This window comes from Lissotriton helveticus, chromosome 6 (genome assembly GCF_964261635.1).
Source record: "Lissotriton helveticus chromosome 6, aLisHel1.1, whole genome shotgun sequence".
Classification (NCBI taxonomy): Eukaryota; Metazoa; Chordata; class Amphibia; order Caudata; family Salamandridae; genus Lissotriton; species Lissotriton helveticus.
The window spans coordinates 2,075,417,822-2,075,428,253 of NC_136067.1; the positions used below are offsets into that span (position 1 = coordinate 2,075,417,822).

At 42.4% G+C, this 10,432-nt stretch overlaps 1 pseudogene; it reads right to left on the reverse strand.

Moving 5' to 3' along the window:
- Window positions 1-5,687: 5,687 nt before the first annotated feature.
- Window positions 5,688-6,695, reverse strand: LOC144763000 (KRAB-A domain-containing protein 2 pseudogene; annotated as a pseudogene).
- Between the last annotated feature and the right edge of the window lie 3,737 nt (window positions 6,696-10,432).

Here is a 10,432-nt window from a genome sequence, read left to right on the forward strand (position 1 = left end):
TCACGATGTTAATTTCTAACGCGGCAGTTGCGCAAACGGAACGTTTATCGGTTCGCGGACCGGGTCGCGGCACCAAATTGAGCTAACGGGAAGCTTCCCGGTTCGCGAACCGTGTGCGAACAAAAAAAAAATAATAATAAAAAAAATTATTAATAAACATATAAAATATGTTTTTTGATTTAAAGAAGAATACATTTTACAGCTTTTGATATTTGCTATTAAAAAAACATTGAAATTCACTGAAAAAACCATAGGTTATAGACCATATATAGTTAGGAATTAGCATTTACAAAACCTTATTTTACTCACACAAAACCATTGAAATTCCATATATAGTTAGTTGCACTAACTATATATCGCGCACCCGCAATCCACTGCTGATGATGTCACATATTACATCATTCATGACATGGTCAGTGACATCACTGATGACATCTCAAATGACATCACTGATGACATCATCCAGTGACTGTGTGTTTCTGTAAAGTTTAAATATGTTTTACATATTGAAGAATGAGTAGATGTAGAAGTGTCTGGATGAAGGATTTAGTAGGTGCGTGACTGACTGTATGAGTGAGTGATTAAATGTGTCTCACTGAATGCATGGGTTAGTGACTAAACTGTCTTAATTTGTGCATCATTATGTCTGTTGTTCTGTAAACTGCTGCATGTGTTGATCAGTAGCTATATGAGTAACTATATGGGTTATTGATTGATTGTCCAAGTATTTGTATGAGAGACTGAGTGTGTGTGTGGCTGGCTGGGAGATGTGTGACTCTGTGCAGATCAATGTGTTCTTGTATCAATGATTGTATAAGAGAGTAAGTATGTGTTAGTATATGTTTGAAAATGTAAGGTGCTCTATGTTTAACTGTATAGACAAGAAAATGGAAGTGTGATTGATTCTTTACAGGACTGACTAGGTGTGTGAGTAACTCCATGGATGAGTGGCAGAGTGTGAGTGTCTGTATAGGTGTATGAGTGCATATGATAGTGTTGTAAAGATGAGTGATTGTATGTATGAATGATTGTATGGGTGAATGAGTGAATGTGTGTGTAGACGTAGGAATCAGTGAGTGTGTATGTAGTAACTAGTATTGGTGTGTCAATGGTTTAAAAAATTATATTCTGTATTTAACACTGGGTGTAACAGAGGTTATATTAAAGTGCGAGGAGATGCATTGTATTGTCACATGAATGATATCATCAGTGATGTGACCATTGATGTCATCAGTGATGTCATTTGAGATGTCATCAGTGATGTCATTTGAGATGTTATCAGTGATGTCATTTGAGATGTCATCAGTGATGTCATCAGTTATGTCATCAGTGATGTCATTTGAGATGTCATCAGTGATGTCACTGACCATGTCATGAATGATGTAATATGTGACATCATCAGCAGTGGATTGCGGGTGCGCGATATATAGTTAGTGCAACTAACTATATATGGAATTTCAATGGTTTTGTGTGAGTAAAATAAGGTTTTGTAAATGCTAATTCCTAACTATATATGGTCTATAACCTATGGTTTTTTCAGTGAATTTTCAAGGTTTTGTAAATGCTAATTCCTAACTATATATGGTCTATAACCTATGGTTTTTTCAGTGAATATATATATATATATGATTGAGCTCTCTATCTCAGAATATGTCCCAACATCCTGTATTGTATTACATAGTTGAAAATGAAAATTTAACTGTGTTTGTAAATATAAATGTATTACATAGTGGTCATCTGAACTGCAACAATATGAACACCTGTGATGTGATCTGCAATAAAATGTACGTGTATGGATGTCATAAAATTCAAACAACATTTGGTGTGAGATTTGCAAGCCCCTTGCGCCTCATTTACAGCACGGTTGCATCACTTTTGTGACGTAGCGCCACCGCTAATCCAAATCCATGGTGTGGGGTATTAACAACGTGACGCATCTGGGAGATGCGTCACGTTGTAAATCCCTGCGCCATAAGGAGACGCTCCTGCGCAGGGGGCCGTTCCTGCCCAGGAACTTATCCTAAAAGTGGCTGAGGGAAATCTACAAAATTTCACTCATTCACTTTTAGGCCCATGCTGCATCAAAACCCTGTGCCTGCTTGAAGCAGACGTACAGCTTGGTGCAGCATTGAAACAATGGCCCACCACAGAGCATTGCTGGAGCTGCAACTCCTGCAAAGCACCACTTTTACAGCACATATGTGCCCTTTTGGGACCATGGTGCATCACATTGTAAACGCAGCGCATCATGGGTGGTGGAGCTGCTGTGCACATTTACTGGCGCATCCCTGATAATTAGCAGGGATGAGCCACTAATTGTAAATCTGGCCCATGAAGTGCAGTAATATGTATCCTGCAACCCAAAAAATATGTGTAACCAAAAAAAATTCAACATACCTTTATTACAAAGCACTGCACCTTTCTATAGTTAACTTGTGTTAGTTGCCATGGGACATTTTGACATTGACTTGCGCATCCCTGCATACCAGCAAGGATGCACCAGTTATTCGGCACCACACTTCCACCACCATGAATGCACAGCATTTACAATGCAGCACACCATGATGGAAAAACTTGACAGATGTCTGACGAATCTGTGCCATGAAGTGGTACATTCCTGGAATTTCATTGCAAGCGCAACTCAGCACAAAAAAATGCTCGGGGGGGGGCATGATTTTTACAATGCTGCGTCAATCCTTGCACCTGCTTCAAGCATGGACAGGATTTCACCCAACATGCGCTGTAAAGTGAGTACATGAAATCCTGTAGAATTCAATCAGCCACTTTTAGGGGGCATCCCCCCCCCCATTGACTTATTACAATTATTTGTGCTTACCTACAAGGAGCCCATTGCCATGTTGTCCATTTTGGAAACGGTCATTGATAATGCTGTTTCTGAATATGTACGCATCATGGACACTCCCTGGATATTTTGCCAGTACATTAATATATAGTCCACGATGGTCCACAATGGCTTGGACATTAATGGAGTGTGTATGCTTCCGATTTCTATATGGGTGTTCTGTTGCTGCAGGTGGAACAAACTGTACATGTGTGCAGTCTATTGCTCCAAGCACATGTGGAAAGCCAGCAATGGCATAGAAGCCCTGTTTGATGTCCACTGCTGCTGGTGGGTGCTTGGGAAATGGATGTAGTGTGGTGTTAGTTCAATAATCGCATCCAAAACTGATGGGAGGAAGGCAGAGAAAGAAGCCTGTGAGACCCTTGCCAATAAAGCTGCTGTTGTTTGGAATGATCCTGATGCCAACATGTGCAAAACTGCCTGTAGCTTTGTCATTGGTGGGATGTTGTTACCCCTTTCATTTTCTGACTGCAACTGTGGTTTGATCTGCCGCAAGAGGGTCAAAATGGAGACTTTTTTGAGGCGGTACAGTTTTATGATTTGTTCATTCCGTAATCCAGTCAGTGTGGTCCTTGCACAGAAAATGCGCTCCTTTCTCCTGCTCTGCCTTTAGAGTAATGCTGGAAGATAAGGTTGTGGAACTACTTGTGGAGGTGGTTGTGCAACTCCCAACTGCAAAATTAATAGATCCATATTTCTTCCAAGTCGTCAAAAATACTCTGCAACACTTTTTGAGTCGTTCAGACGGACTTGCGTTATTTCCTGCACGTGGGTTTCTGAGGCGTAGGCTTGCGAGCGTTTTTTCACATTTGCGTGACGCATGTTGTAGATGCGTCAACGTGACGGAATGACGTAAATATGGTTGCGATGGAATTGCGTGACTTTTTGAGTGGGAACGCCTACCTTGCATATATTTATTCTTACGCGACGCAGCCAAATCTTGCGCTGTTTGATTTCGTCGCATCTCAGGTTATGTGACGCATAGTCATGGATGCGTCACCTTATAAATTTTGCGCAACAAAAAAAAACAACGATGCGTCATGGCAAGTGACGCACCGGTGGCGCAATGCCTTCATAAATCTGCCCCTAAGTTTTTTGTGAAAATGTTACATACTTTTCCTAGGGATTCTATACAATTTCTAGGCATTATATTGAATGACCAGTACCATTTACGCAAAGTGTTAAAAGGCCACAAGATGAGATTCCTAGGCATTCGGCAAAGTGTGAAATACCGGTATTATATAGAATGCCTAGGTAATGTATAGCATGCCTGATGGTTTAGAGGCAAACTAGGAAATATAAGTTTTTTTGTGAAAATGTTACATACTTTTCCCAGGCATTCTATACAATTGCTAGGCATTATACAGAATGGCCAGTACCATTTACACAAAGTGTTAAAAGGGCACAAGATGAGAAGCCTTTATTAATTAATACGCATTTGAAACTGAAAGAACAAAACTACGAAATAAAGCACAGGATATTCTTACCGGAAAACAATGAAAGCAGAACTGAGATTGAAGTACTTGTTACACTAAGAAAGGCCGGAGTAACACTTGGAATTGTACTCACTTTTATTCTTCATACAAAAACACCTTATATTTTGGCACTTTGATCTTGTACATACATTTCACGACTTAAAGAAGAATGCAAATAGAATATTGTTACCGGTAAAACACAAAGCAGAACTGGCATGACCTACAGAATGCGAACAGAATATTCTTACCGGTAAAACACAAAGCAGAGCTGGCATGACCTACTTGTTGCAGCACAAAAACACCTTCTATTTAGGCACTTTGATCTTGTACATACATTTCACGACTTAAAAAAGAATGTAAACAGAATATTCTTACTGGTAAAACACAAAGCAGAGCTGGCATGATCTACTTGTTGCAGCACAAACACACCTTCTATTTTGGCAATTGATCTTGTACATACATTTCACGACTGAAAGAAGAATGCAAGCAGAATATTGTTACCGGTGAAACACAAAGCAGAACTGGCATGACCTACTTGTTGCAGCAGGGAAGGCTAGAGTGACATTTTGAATTGCACTTAATTTTCTTTTTCACACAAAGGCACCTCATATTTTGGCATTTCATCATGCACATACACCTGATGAATCCTTGGCCGCTTCCTGTGGACTGAGAAGTAGCTGCAGATCGGAGAGGTATTTCGTGGTCAGGAATGTCTTCAATTCTCATTAAGTTCTTTGGACATACAGTGAATTGTGATCTGGCGTAGACTTGTTTCAAGATTCCTTGTGCAGTTCTAAGTCGGTAAAAGCCATCTTCTGTCACGTTCATACCAACTGCCAAGAGATTGCGTGAGTCACCCCGCCCTTTGTCAACGTGGGGAATCGGAACTCGCACAGTGGCACCCAAAGGCACAGGAGGAATTTTTTTGTCAGAATCCCTTTTCATTTTTTTGGCCTGAATTTCAAGGTTCGATTCCGATTCCATTTTACTTTGGATAGCTTTCTCTGTATTGAAGCAAACATTGCACAAAATGCTAACCCCGTAACCTTCTACTTCGTCGCCGTCATCGTCTTTAGGAGAATGTCCACAGATGGCATAAATGTTCGGGCCACACTTTCGACATGTATGAGCACCGCTGGTTTCTTTTAAGCAGACGCAACAGATAGCGGAAGAAGAAGGATTTTCGGTAACCATGGAAATGGAAGGCTCTTCCATAACCATTGCTTCATCACTGTTTTGGTTTCCTCAATCATGGATTGCATTCTCAGCTATGTCTTCTGCAGGGAGCTGTGCCTCTATTGATTCATCACGTCTTTCTTCCTGCTGTTGTGTTGTTTGTACGCTCTCTATTATTTTTTATCTAGTTCTTCCTCAGTCTCTACGTCTTGTAAAACGTCGTCAGGCAGGGACGACGTCGAGAGACCTACTCTAGCTTTGCAGCCGAACAGAGCTTCGTATGGTGACCTCTTAATCACAGACTGAAAAGCTCTGTTCTTCATAAGTTGGCCAAACCGCAATCCCTCACTCCAGCAGCTAGTTTTTTCATCTTGCATCCAAGCACACAGCATATTTTCAATGTCCTGATTAGCTCTTTCGACGCTCCCCTGACTTTGTGAGTGGCACGGATTACCATGGACGATCTTCAAGGTGGGCAAATACTCCTTTAGGCTGCTTACCACATTGTTTGCAAAATCCCTGCCATTATAAGACTGTAGAATCGTTGGAGCACCAAGCAACGTAAATATGTTGACGAGCTTGTAGGCTACTTCTTCCGCTCTCTTTGATTTCAGATCCCTGAGAACTACAAACTTAGTGAGATGATCTTGGTACACCATTATAAACTTGTACTCTCTGTCAGAATGGTACTGAAAATCGATGAGATCGACCTGACAACGGGAGTTGAATTCAGAAAAAAACATTGGCTTGACCACAACACCTTTTTTAACACCTTTTTGCTTCTTCTGGCAAGGCTCACAAAGGTGAATGTACAGCTCAGTATCATGACGGGTAATGTTCTTATACTTGGGTGAAAGTTCTTTCAACAACCTGTCCCGTCCTCCAAGACCAATAGCCAAATGGGCCTTATGGAGTACGTCAAATAACTCAGAGTCCGCGATGTAAAACTGAATAGTACTCGTACCTTCTTTAACAGGATAGATCAACTTAGTCGTATTCTCGACCATCATTAACTCATAGTGTTTCACCAGCCAATAGTGCCGTGGTTCCTTCTTAATGGTCGTCTTAGCCTTTTTCACATCGTCCACTACCTTTTGGTAACTGGTTTCGGTTAGGAAAACACAGTTTTTAGCAGCATTGGCTCTTAATTGAGATAGTTCATCGCAGAACCTTCTTTGCATGTCAGCATGGCGTGATTCCTGTCTTGGCACTACACTCCCTTCCGAAAATGGTGATACAAGAACCATGGGAAAGGATGGCGGCAGAGCGTCTGTGGAACCTCAGCCGGATGCTATACACGACCTCTGACCCTGCTTGCAGGCAGGTCGCTCACCACACCACCGCACGGCTGCCACCTGCTCTTTGCCTGGTTACTTGTGCTGTCTCTGCCCCTCGCTTGCTGGCAACTTGTGCTGTCTCTGCCCCTCGCTTGCTGATAACCTGTGCTGTCTCTGCCCCTCGCTTGCTGATAACTTGTGCTGTCTCTGGGATTAGGTGTAATAAATACTTTGCTGGCAGACAATCCGGCAAAGTATACAATGCCTAGGCAATGTATAAAATATCAATCATTTCATACTTTAACGTTCGATTTTCAGGCATTTTCAGGCATTCTATACATTACCTAGGCATCCTATAGAATGCGGGATTTCACACTTTGACTGTAACATATATATATTTAACAAGCAAAATAGAAAATATCATAATTGCATTATCAAAATGTTAGGCTGAGAATGGTCACTCACTTCATTCACAAACTCCCAGCCTTGATCTGTTAGAACCCTTTTCGGACTTCCATGGCGTAAGTACATTTGCAACAGTCTTGAAGCAACCTTAGCTGCAGTCTTTGATTTTAGAGGATATGCCTCAACCCATTTTTTAAAATAATCTGTTGCAGTCAGAATATATTTGTATCCTGTATGACTGGTAGGAGAAGGTCCCATCAAATCCATTCCTACAAGTTCCCAAATGTCTTCAACCTGTTAATATACACAATAAAAATTAATGTAAAAATATATATATATATTTTGCTATAAGGATGTAGCATTTTATGCAAGTGTCACACATGCTTTATTAAATATTTTAATATTTACAATCATACCTAATGAGCTGTAAGTTCATAAAGCAAAACGTAACAAATATACAACATACTTTGATTGGTTTTAATTCAGAGCAAATCTGGAGAGCTGGTTGTTCCTTTTGGCAAATATCACACTTGTTGATCTAAAAATAAAGACAATTTCAAAACGTGTCACAAAAAGAAATTCATAACAACGTTTTCACTTTGTATCTCAAGTGCAGACGGTGGGCATGTAAAAAGCATACCCTCTGAAACTCTAGTGTCTGACTCACTTCCTTGTGATAAATGACATTATTTAAAGCCCACCATGAAAATAATTAAAATCAGAAATCAACATATCACTAAAACAGTCTTTATATTGGTGCACACAATGGCACAATAGATACATTAAAGAAACTCTAAATTTCATAAACATTTGAATTATTCAACAATATTAAGATCAATGGATGGGTCAACAGACCCATGAGCAAAAGAATAATATGACATTTAAAATGTGAGATAGTTAAAAACAAATGGCTTATAAGTCTATCACAATGGAGATAATTATTTTACAACAAATTATTTAGAGAAACAAGACAAATTCTAACTCGCCCATCGTTCAATTTCAGTTGTCATATTCGGCCAATAAAATCGGGAGGAAATACTTTTTTTTCCTTTCGTTAATTCCAGAATGCCCACCAATAAGAGATGAATAAAATTCACAAAAAAGTTTTTGGGGCATCTTCAGCACCAATGACAACTTTTGTGTTCTTTTCTTTACCAGTGTAGAACAAGCTCCCATCTATTTACAAAGCAAAAAAGTGTTTCAGTAACTATGCATGTCAAAAAGAATCAAATTTTCATTATAATATGCATCTCTAAATAAACACAAATATATATCACGAAAATATTTATGTCAACAAAAAATAACTTCAACAGATTGTTAACTGCTGCGCCACGTGGCAGCGCCATGAGCAGGCCTCGCTGCCTAATTTACAGCCTGTGGTAAGGTGTCACTGTAGTCTGTTGTTTGTTTAATTGACCGCCTTTGGCGTTTTAAATAAAGATGACATTTGCTTTCAGCACTCCATATCTCAACGTTTTCGGTGGCTTTAAATTTTTTTTCATGAGGGTGTATAGATTAATGTATTCCCCTTTACGTGGCAGCCCCACGAACAGGCCTCGCTTCTTAATTGACAGTCATTGTAGTCTGTTGTTTGTTTAATGGACCGGTTTTAAATATAGATGACATTTCCTTTCAGCGCTCCATATTTCAACCTTAATTGTATAATTGCCCCATGCGCACCCACTTACAGTGTAATTGCTTGAACAATCAGAATCAGTAAAGCGCGGCTCCCTCTGATTCAGGGCAAATCACCTAATCTCCCCGTGCTTGAATGCGAGGTATCATTGGGCTCTGTTGTTTGTTTCATTGACTGCCTATGGAGTTTTAAAAAAAGATGACATTTCCTTTCAGCGCTCCATATGTGAACCTTTGTATCCCGCCTTGTGTTTCTGGGCAAATCAAGTAATCTGCTCGTGGCTAAATGTTAACTGATGCACAACGTGGCAGGCCCATGAGCAGGCCTCGCTGCTTAATTTATTGCCCATGGCGAGGCATCGTTGGACTGTTTCTTGTTTATTTGACAGTGTATAGCTTTTTAAATAAAAATTTCATTTAGTTTCAGCGCTCCAGCAGTTCCCACCAGAAGGGGTTAATGGGGCCTTCGTGGCCCGGTTGCAGTATCCTGAGGGGAGGGGCGGTCACGGGGCTGCCACTCTGATTTGATGTGGCTCCTCGGTAGCCCCGCTATCCCCACCTGTGTTTCTGCCCTTCCCCAGGGGTGTTACCTTGGTGCTGCGGGTTTTCAATGTCCCCGGCTCTGAGGCTTGGTCGGGCTCCGGGATCCAAGCTCCTTCCCCGGCCTGGGAACCAGTGGTTGTTCGGCTTCCTGGGGGCGCGGCCTATGACGTTGCCGGCCTCCCCAGCACCCACGGCAGCCCTCCCTTCACATCAGGGGCTGCGGTGGCAATATCGGTCTCAGCGCTTCTCCCGCAGGGCAGGGGGGGGCAACGGCGGTTATTTGTGAGCAGGGGCCGATTCCTCCCACGTGGCGCCAGAGCCGCAACGGTGACTGCTACGGATTGCGCGCTTCCTGACACCGCTGGAATGCAGGTACCTGGTCTGCGGCGGTGATTCCAGCAATTAGCGCTTAAAGGCCCCAGCGCTTCAGGGTCACGGCGCCCAGTAGTAGGTGGAAGTTCTGGGCCTGCACCGCGCTCAGGGGCATCAGCAGGATTCGGGGGTATAGCGTTTGGAGATTACAGCTCTTGGGAGTCACAGCATGCAGGGGCACATCAACAGTGCAGCCAAGTCCTGGGCTGCGGTGGTGATCTGGGGTTCCAATAGCGCTCAAGGGGCACAGCTCTGGGCAGCATAGGCAGGTTACTTCTCCACAGCACAGGGGGCACAGTTCCAGCAATATGGCGCTAGGTAGGCACAGTTCTGGCAGTATAGCGCTTTACCTGTTGATCCCCCAGCAGCAGCAGTTCTCACAGGGCCCCCAGCGCTCCAGTACCAGTGCTAGTTATGGGCAAGTCTTGGTTACAGGTTCTTGAGGGACGGAAGGGGGTTGGGTTGGCAGGCATTAGAGGCAGGCTGCTTCCATGCAGCACACTGGAGTTGGTCTCCTGGGTTTCCCCCTCTCTGGGCAAGGTCAGCAGGCTGGCAGAGTCCCTCAGCTATCTTGGGTACAGCAGGGCTTAAGCTCAGTCAGTCTCAGTGTGTAGGTTCCCCCCTAGGCACAACCGCCTATAGTCCGGCAGAGGTTCCCCCAGGTTCAGCGGTGCCCCAACTGACTA